This window comes from Fukomys damarensis, unplaced genomic scaffold, assembly GCF_012274545.1.
Source record: "Fukomys damarensis isolate Sample0158 unplaced genomic scaffold, DMR_v1.0_HiC HiC_scaffold_20, whole genome shotgun sequence".
Classification (NCBI taxonomy): domain Eukaryota; kingdom Metazoa; phylum Chordata; class Mammalia; order Rodentia; family Bathyergidae; genus Fukomys; species Fukomys damarensis.
In genome coordinates, this window is record NW_022900932.1 from 28,865,153 (window position 1) to 28,874,368 (window position 9,216).

The 9,216-nt window shown below is 41.0% G+C and overlaps 1 protein-coding gene across 24 annotated transcripts in view; it reads left to right on the plus strand.

The window, feature by feature from the left end:
* The window catches only part of Ank3 (ankyrin 3), a 316,318-nt gene that overhangs the window by 223,427 nt on the left and 83,675 nt on the right, over positions 1-9,216 (plus strand). The gene's annotated exons all lie outside the window — the stretch shown is intronic.

Consider the following 9,216-nt stretch of genomic DNA (forward strand, 5'->3'; position numbering starts at 1 on the left):
CATAATTATTGAAAGCAACTGTCTGGTGTGCATGTAATTACCGTGTATGATTCAGATCAGCCAGTCCTCATTCCGCAAATGGAATGTTATCCGCTAGATGCCTTAAGTGTCAGGAGATGTAATAGGAAGGATGCTCATGACAGTGGTATAAACAGCTAATTTGAGCTCCAGTTATGCACATTTATTCTAAATGTTTTACCAGGATACATTATACAGTGCATTGCTTAGTGTGAGGAAAAACCAGGAAGGAGCCCAAGGATATGACTGTCTGTCCTCCAGAATCTGATACTTGAATTTTAAGGGTAGGGGGGGCTGGGGATTGAACCTAGGGCCTTCACACTGAGCTATATTCCTAGCCTTTTATATTTTTTATTTTGAGACAGAGTCTCATTAGGTCACCTAAGCTGGGCTTGAACTTGCAGTCCTCCTGCTTCAGCCTCCCTGAATGTTAGGATCGCTAGTGTATGCCACCATACCTGGCTAGTATTTTTAATATGGATTCAATACCAGTGTCTTGGTCCATTTTTTTTTAACACAAAAGATTATATTTAGACACAATGTTTGTGTTATGTTTATTTGTAATTCTAATAGACTATTATTTAATGTGCTTTGCGAAGAACTGACACGTAAAACATATGCAACAACAGGTTATGAAAAGTATGGGGAGTTAAAAATGATGCCATATAAGACATTATTAAAGGAGTAGAGATATTTGACCTTTAGATAGAGATGAGGCAGGACTGGGGCATGGTTCGGTGCAGAGTGCTTGCCTACGTAGATACGAGGTAGAAGGCCTGATAGCGGCTTACAAATATTTAGATGGCCAAGCAATTATTTCCACGTCATCTGACACACCCCAACAGTGCTCTAAGACTACAAAGCGTTTACTGTTATCAGAAACATTCAATTAGCATTTTTTATAGAGTTACTGAAAGGCGGGAGAAGGACAAAAGTCACTCATGGTGTGGGTTACTTTTGCTGGGTGCACCCAGTTGGCTTTCTGCATGCACTCACTTCAGTGGCCCTGCCAGGAAAACTCCATTAGCCTAGCTAAGCAACAAAGATGACCCAAGCTGCTAGGACGAAAACATGACAAGTAGTTCCTACCAGCATGTGAGCTAATCCAGCCAGGCCTGAAGTTAGCACCAGCCAGATGTTTTTTGTTTTGTTTTGTTATCTAAACCAGTAATTTAAATTGGTGCTTGTGTGATCACTAATATACCAGCTATAGGTTGCAGTGAAATCTGGCATAACCCATCACTTTACAGCGGTAATCTGCCAAGACGGAAAATCTAACTTCATAAAGTGCTGTTCAGCTTTGGGATTCTATTGTTCTGTGCTTTTTCTTTAGAAGTAAATCTAATTTTAACAAAATTAAAAGGAAATGAGCTATAATTTAGGAAAATAGATCTAAACTTGGTTTTTTCAAACTAAAGGAATTTAGAGTCTCTTACCAGGGAAGCACTAGGAAGTAAGCGCCTTCCATTTCCTTGGCCTTGCCTTGGTATAGGGGCAATGTGTCTATGAAGAGAGAAATACAGCAGTGGCTCAGCCCTCATCCCTCCCTCTGATCGCACTGCTTTCCTTGTCTTTAAGGTCTGATTTTATTTATTTATTAGTCTTAAAAATATTATTTGTGATTCAGACTGAGAAGTGGAAGATTTCAAGAGAAGACAGGCTATGTTTCTTGGCAGTCTGTTCTGGCATCTTTCTATGGCTTCTTTCATTCTCTACTCTGAAAGTTTAGCATATTCTGTAGCCTCTTCCTTACTTTGCGTATGCTGTTTCTTTTCAGCAGTGTACCGCTGTGTGTAGGACCCATGGAGGAACAAAACTCTGAATCTTGGGACACTTTGGTCCTGGGTTTCTTACCTTCTGGTCTTGTTTGTTTGTTTGTTTACTTGTTTTTTGTTTGTTTTGTTTTACTGGGGATTGAACTTGGGACCTTGCGCTTGTGAGGCAGGTGGCAGAACCACTGAGCTAAATCCCTGGCCCTCTTACCATCTTTATTAAAGGGCTTTCTGAGCTGGGTGTGGTGGTGCAGACCTGTGATCCCAGCACTTGGGAGGCTGAGGCAGGAGGACCACTGTGAGTTCAAGGCTAGATGGGGCTATATAGTGAGCTCAAGGGCAGTCTCAACTAATAGTGAGACACTGTCTTAAAAAACAAAATGTAAAAAAAAAAGGGCTTTCTGACAACAAATTAGTGGACATCATCTTCCTTAGAAAGATTGAAAAGTTCATGGGTTCTGCTAGCTCTTTTGGGCCCCAGATGAGGAGACATAATAATACCAGTCAATCCAGGAATATATATCCTTCTCTCCATTTTTTATAATAATCAAAATGAAAACGCTCAGATTGGCATGCAGAGGCAGCCTCAGCAAATCTGTGCTCTCTCTCCAGTTCTCCTTGCTTTATACTAGCAATGTCCCTTAGTAGCAGGCACACATGGCTTTAGTTCCAAACACCGCTTCATGGGGAAACCTTGTTTGTTTTTTGCACCACTGGTTTTGACCGCATAATCCTTCCATTCTTTACCCAAAATGCCACGAGAAACTTTTGTTTCTTTAGGTTTTTCTTAGAAAATAAAAAGTGTGTATGATTCATCAATGTCAACAAGTCTCTAGACCGCTGATATTAGCTTCATTTTGATTTACGATGGATCATCATCCAGCGACACAATGAAAAGAGCTAGATTGCTTTCCTTTTGCGGACTTTTTAAAGACCAGGTTTTTACCCATATGGTTCTTGCCTAAGGGACAAGTGGCAGGCTTCCAATATTGACCAGTTGGCATAGTTCATCTAAAATATAAAATAAGCTACCATTCCTGTGTTTGTTCGAGTGTTGCCTGTGGAGATAATTCTGAAGAAGATACTAGAGGCCTCCTGATAGCCATTATTTAGATGCTAACAGCTGTCACATCTTCTACCACATAACTTTTTTCCTTTAACCCGTGGCCTGGGATTCTGGTGTCTTTGAATTAGACTTGGTCTTTTATGAGGCTAAGAATGATTTCATGTATGTTTAGTCATATAATGTGCTGTGTACAACTGGACATATTAGCAGGTAGTGTGCAAAGTGGAGACTTCTTCAATAAAAACTATATGCTTGCTTTTTCAAGATCTGGGGGCTTTGCGTTAGCTCAGTGATAGAAAATGAGAACACCTAGTGCAGAGGCTGCCTAAAGTAATAGTGTTTCCTTTTTTATTTTCCACCCCACCCCATGACACACAGCAGCACATGAACTTTCCTGTTTCTTTGGCTCATGCTGATTATAAGTGGGCTTCAGAAATGTGCATAGTAGCAGAAGCCAGCCAGCCCTTGCTAGTGATAGTCCCCAGGAAAATAAGTACCTTTGACTAGGGACATTTAATCTGCTGCTTTCTCTCTTCCAAACGCTTTGCCAGCATTACTCAGGTGACCCATTCAGCGCTTCACAAAGATTGGTTAGCAAGATTGTGTATGTTTTTAAGGAAGAGAAGTTAGTATTGTGAGTTATTTAAGGTGGCACAGGTGTCTGGAGCTAAATGGTGGCATGCTCAGCTTCTGGGCTGACCTGAAGTTACTTTGTTTAAATTGAAGTTTGTAGGTAAGTTACTTTGAAACCAATCAGATTCGCAAATCTCAAAGAACCAAGCTTCATAATAGTTTATATTCTAGTTTCAAATTGAGCCTTAAAGGCAATAATGGTTGGAAACTACTTTAGAGGGAATAAAACACCTGGTTTCCTTGTTAGACTTAAGACTTTAAATTTTTATTTCGCTGCTTCAGTTGGGCTTTATTTTATGGAAGCCGTTTCTTAAGAGAGAGTTTCAGAATTTGGCTCAGTGGTAGAGTGCGCTGGCCTAGCATGAATGTGGCCTGGGTTCAATACCCAGCACAGAAAGGGAGGGGCGGTGGGAAAGAAAGGGAGGAAGAGGGAGGGAGGGAGGGAGGAAAGGAGGGAGAGAGGGGGCATGCAGATAGCAAACAGTGTTTCAAAGTAGTTGTGCTGGATGTTTAAACAAGCCTACTATTTTGGGTGGCAGTTTTCCATTTCACTCAGCTGTATGTCCCAGAAATGACAGCACTTGGTGCACTCACTACCTGCCACCGCATTTTACTAAGTGGGCTACCTTGCTTCATGTTTCCTCTACTTTGTGAAGCAGGTATTATCGTTGCTACTTTACAAACAAGGAGACTTGGGCCAAGAGGAGTGTTTAAGTGCCCAGTGTCACATAGATATTAGGGGGAGAACTGAGAGGGGGATTTAGGTCTGCTGGATGCTCCGAACTCTCCTGCTGAACTCTATGCCATCGATGCCACTTTAGTGGGCAGCCCATGGCGGATCTTAGCAAAGCGCATGAGCTGCGGAAAGACTCCACATGCAGACAAGTAGTTCTCACAGCAGCAGCACCCCTACTGCTGTTGCGTAATCCAGTGAGCTGCTCTGACTTTTCCCTGTGCTCTGAAAAGCACGTGCTATGCTAAAAGTACCCAGAAAGGAACCCAATATCCTATTAATGTAAGAGATAAATGATTCAGTTTTTAAATCCTAGAGTATTAGACTGTTATTATCTGTGCATATGCTTGCATAGCAGTGTAGAATTTTTAGGTCTTCACGCTGAGTCATCATTCCATGCTCACAGTGAAATGGGCAGTTAGTTACTATTACCTGTTCATCACCCTCATGCAGAAACAGAGGTGCAGTGAGGTTTTCGACTTGCCTTTCACTGGACTATGTTCCCTTATTCTTCATGTAGGAAAACTGACACTCCCATGGTAAAGATAGTCTTGACTAGTCTTTGCTTTCGTAGCCTTTTAGGCTGGTTGTGTCACCCATCTGTCACTCAACTCCTGTTTACCAGCTTTCCAAATGAGACTTACCGAGTTTTGTATGTGACCTGTTATTTTGAGGTCTGTTGGGTACTGATAATATTCCCCTGGTGTGGCCACCAGTTAATTATGAGACCACCTCCTGCAGGCTGCCAGTGGTGCCAGAGATGACAGAAAAGGAGCCTACAGCTTCCATCCTGGTCCCGAACTGTCATCATCCAAAACTGAATGGACAGCAGCCTGGAGAATTACTTAAAATTGAAATGACCTAAATTACTCTGTTCTTTTTTCCTTTCTTTCCTCCTCTTGCAAACACTTTCTCAACCTGGCTTTTTCCTTCTGTGCCTAACATATTTCCAGACCTGGGCATTTGGGTGTGTCCTCATTTGTGAGGCCAGTGTGTACTTGCTCTCATCTTTCCTCTGATGAATAGGGCTAGTGAGAAACTAATTTTGGAAAGTATTAAGCCCTTGGAGACAGTGATATCATCATTAGTCAGGCTCTGGACTCTGTTAAATAATGAGTATTTTGATTTTAATAGTATCCTTGCTTTGCTTCCAAGATTAAAAACCATGTGCATATTCCTGTTACCCTTAATATGGAAGTAAAACTTCATGCTAAATCAGTGTGAGTTTTTCTTCACCATGGTGTTCTATTAAAGCCACTCTGTGTTAGTACTGTTGATTTTGTGTTGAAATTTTTGAAGCCTCAGTTTGGTCATTTATAAAATGAGTATCATATTACTCCCAAATATACTAGGTTCTAAGGACTCAAAGGACAAATGAATGTAAAGAATAGTCCTTGCCACTGAGTTGCATAGTAAGTTGTGAAAGTGCTGTTTCAGAGGAATTTAAACATTTTTTTTCAGTCAATAAATGAGATGCAGGTTTTTGGAAGATGCGTTCTTATAACTGAAGAGAAACATGCTGTAAATATAACTGTAAAAGCGCAGTGCAGAGCCTGGAACATTGCTTTTGTTGTTTTCCCCCTCATAAATTACATATTTTAACAAATAAGCTAATGTCAATGAAAGTCTTTTAAAAAGTATAAAAGGTTTCGACATATAGGGAGTCCTTATTATAACTGCATACCCACACTGCATTAGTGCCAGATTTTTCATGTACTTACATGTTAATTAAATCTTCACCTTGCCAGGCTTGGTGATGTGCACGCAGCACCTGAGAGGCAGAGGCCAGAGGACCCTGCAAGTTTGAGGCCAGTCTGGGTTATATAGTGAGTTCAAAGCCAGCCTGAATTGCATAGGGAGACCTTATCTCAAGTGGAGAAAAAAAAGAGAGAACAAAACTCTACCTCAACAAATATCCAAGTTGAAAAATGAGGAACCTGAGCATGAGAAAAGTAGAGAAACGTGCTAAGATCCACAAAATCAGTGAGCCCCATTAGAACATCTCCAAAGGGGCTTTCAGTAAGTAAATATCAGCAACAGAGCGTCTCCTTGTTCTGGAGGGAGGCCAGGTTGAAGGTTGGCTTAGTTTCTGAGCCGAGTGAGTCTGCTAAGGGAACCCCTGTAAAGGCAGACTCCTCTGCTCAGTGAACAAGCCTAGCTGGCTGGGAACAGGGCACCCAACCTCCCTAAGACAGATGCTGGGAAGGAGAAGGGGCTCCCTATATACTGTGACCTTGCTCAGGCCTAATGTTATACAGTAGCTCCTTTTAGAAATGGCCCACCAGTTAAATGTTACCAGGTTTTTGGGGTGCTCACCTCTTGTTTCTAGGTCCTTTTCATCTGGAGCAAAGAATTGAACAAGACAAGCTAAAAACCATGCCAAAGTTCATGTGAAAAGTGAGGAGTGAGGCAAAAACTGGCTCTGCAGTGAGAACTTGGGCCAAACAAAAGAGGAAAAACATCAAAAGCAAAAATAAAAGGACACCCTAGGTCTGGAGGACACAGAGTGGGACACTGTGAAGGGACAGGATAGCGAGCTTCTCAGCATCTGTTTTCTCTCTCTTTCATGCATCACGAGGACCTGCAAGAGGTCCATTTATGGGACCTTGGGAATTGTTTGGCAAATGTCCTGAGATCTGGCCGCACTCACTTCCCCCAAGCTTTGCCATGCCCTGCCTTCCTGCCTCACTACAAGAGCTACCTTCCCCAGATCTACCATGCCACATTTAAATCGTATTTTCAGACTCCAGATGAATATGAAATGACAAGGAGAGTACACTCAAATCGCCTTTCTACAACGGAAGACTCAGCAGTGGGCAACAGGTGTTCTCCACTAACAAGTGGCAAAGGCCATTTCCCTATGTCTGTCACTCCGCTAAACAACAAGCTTTTCCACTGAACCCTGGGAATTCCACTTTGCTATTTTTAGTTCATCTTAAGAGCTAGATCTAGTTCACCTTTAACTTTCATCACATGTGGTGTTCTCCTGTTCACTTTAAAGTCTGTCTGTTCCGTAATGAAATGGAGGTGATGCTTTTCTTTGGTGTCCTGTACAGTAATACAGGTATCTCAGAACACTTTGAAATTCATATTGTTTACTAAAATAGGTACATAATTGATATTTCACACTTTGGTTTTGAAGGCTAGTCTGCAGAAATAAGTATTTACAGAGAGTTGGAGAGGAAGCTACTAATTCAGCATTTATCTAGAAAACCTCAGGTTCAATCAAGTTGCCTGTTTTGTACTCCGAGGAATGTGTCATCGTTCACCTCTATTTAAGTTATTTAAGCATAGCAAGATCTACCTATAAACAGTCTACTCTGAATAATCCTTTGTGAAGAAAAACAAAACCAATAAACTCAGAAGACATATTTCTGGGGCACCTAAAAGTACATTTAACTGTTGCTGTGTCGGCCACTAATTGGGAAATATAGCTCCTGATTTTGAGCAAGTATTACATTTGTTCACTAGTCAGGACAGAGCTTCAATAAGTATCAAAAGGTTGCAAGAAGGAAGGGGTTAACGAAGGACTCCTGGGAACATGGAATCCCAGTGTGTTGGTACACTCGGGCCTTAATAAATATTGCATGATGGCAGTGATACCTTTTTGTGTGATATAATTCGATACTTCAATAATTAATGTCACCAGTACATGTTTCTATGAGTACCAAAGGTAAATAATTTACTGTAATTACCAAAGAGTAGTGATATTACTTATTTATCAGACTTTTTAAGAAAGATGGCCCTTCCTGGAAGATAACCTCAGGGCCTCAAATGTAAGAGGTGTAGTTTGTTCCAGCCATCACCATCACCCCAAAAATTAAAGCAGCAGCCCAATTTATATTTAAAATTTTGCCCTAGTCTGAAGGTTTATTGTTTGGGGTCTCCAGAAGTCAGTATAAGGAACTGGCAAATAAATCCAGTTAAATCTCACACTTAACCTTTGCTCAGCTGGCGGAATTTGGGTACTTTCTGCAGTGGTTTTTTGCTCTTTTGGGGTAAGAATCATTATTACACGAAGTTATTATAATGAATTACGCATATGCCTGCTGGATGTGTCCTTTCTTGTTGAATGCAGAGAAAGCTGTTCCTCATTTATTTTTGCTTTTTCCTAGGACCAAGATAGTGACTTACTTATAATTGTTCTACAAGTTATTTTTCAATTTGATTTCAGGGCTGTTTTTTAAAAATCTGTAATTCACAGTAGATTTTTAAGTATTGTGAACATTATGAACAGTAAAAGTCATAGGCATACTTGTTAGAGGAAAAAAAAATACAATCCCCGGTATACCTTCTGGCTCCAATTTTTCCCTTCCAGGGACACCTGCTTAGAATACTATTTTTGTGATGACCCATTATGTGTTTCTGCACCTCTAAATAACACGTTACTTCTTGTTGACTTTGCTCCATTTCAGGAGTTATTTACTGACTGTACCAAGTGGAAGACGAAGCTTTGGTTATTTTCACGCCCCTTTCCTTTACCATGCACGTTTCCCATCCTTCCACTTCTCAAAACACTTGTATTTTTTGTTATTGTATAAGTGCTTAGTGCCTATGTAAGTGTTGTACCTATGTGAATGCTCTTTACAGATGTGGCATGTACTATGATTTACTTTTTAGCACTTTATTTTCCCTAGAATACTTTCATTTGTTTGGTATTCTGTGTACATAACACTAGTCCAACTTATAAGCTCCCCTCAAGTACCGGGTACTGGGGATCGAACTTGGGACCTTGTGCTTGCAGGGCAGGCAACAACACCACTGAGCTAAATCCCCAGCCCTACACTTTTCTTAATATGCTCACACTCATTAGGTGTTTCATCCACTTGATTCATCTCTCACAGAGTTTTCTCACTGGTCAAGCCTCTTGAAGGTCCACTGTGCAAACACTCTTTCAGGTCTTCCTTCATCACCATGAAAATTCCCTTTGTTTCTCTTCTGTTGAATTTTGTGATGGTGGCTGCTGCTGCTGCTTCTCCTCCTCCTCCTCCTCC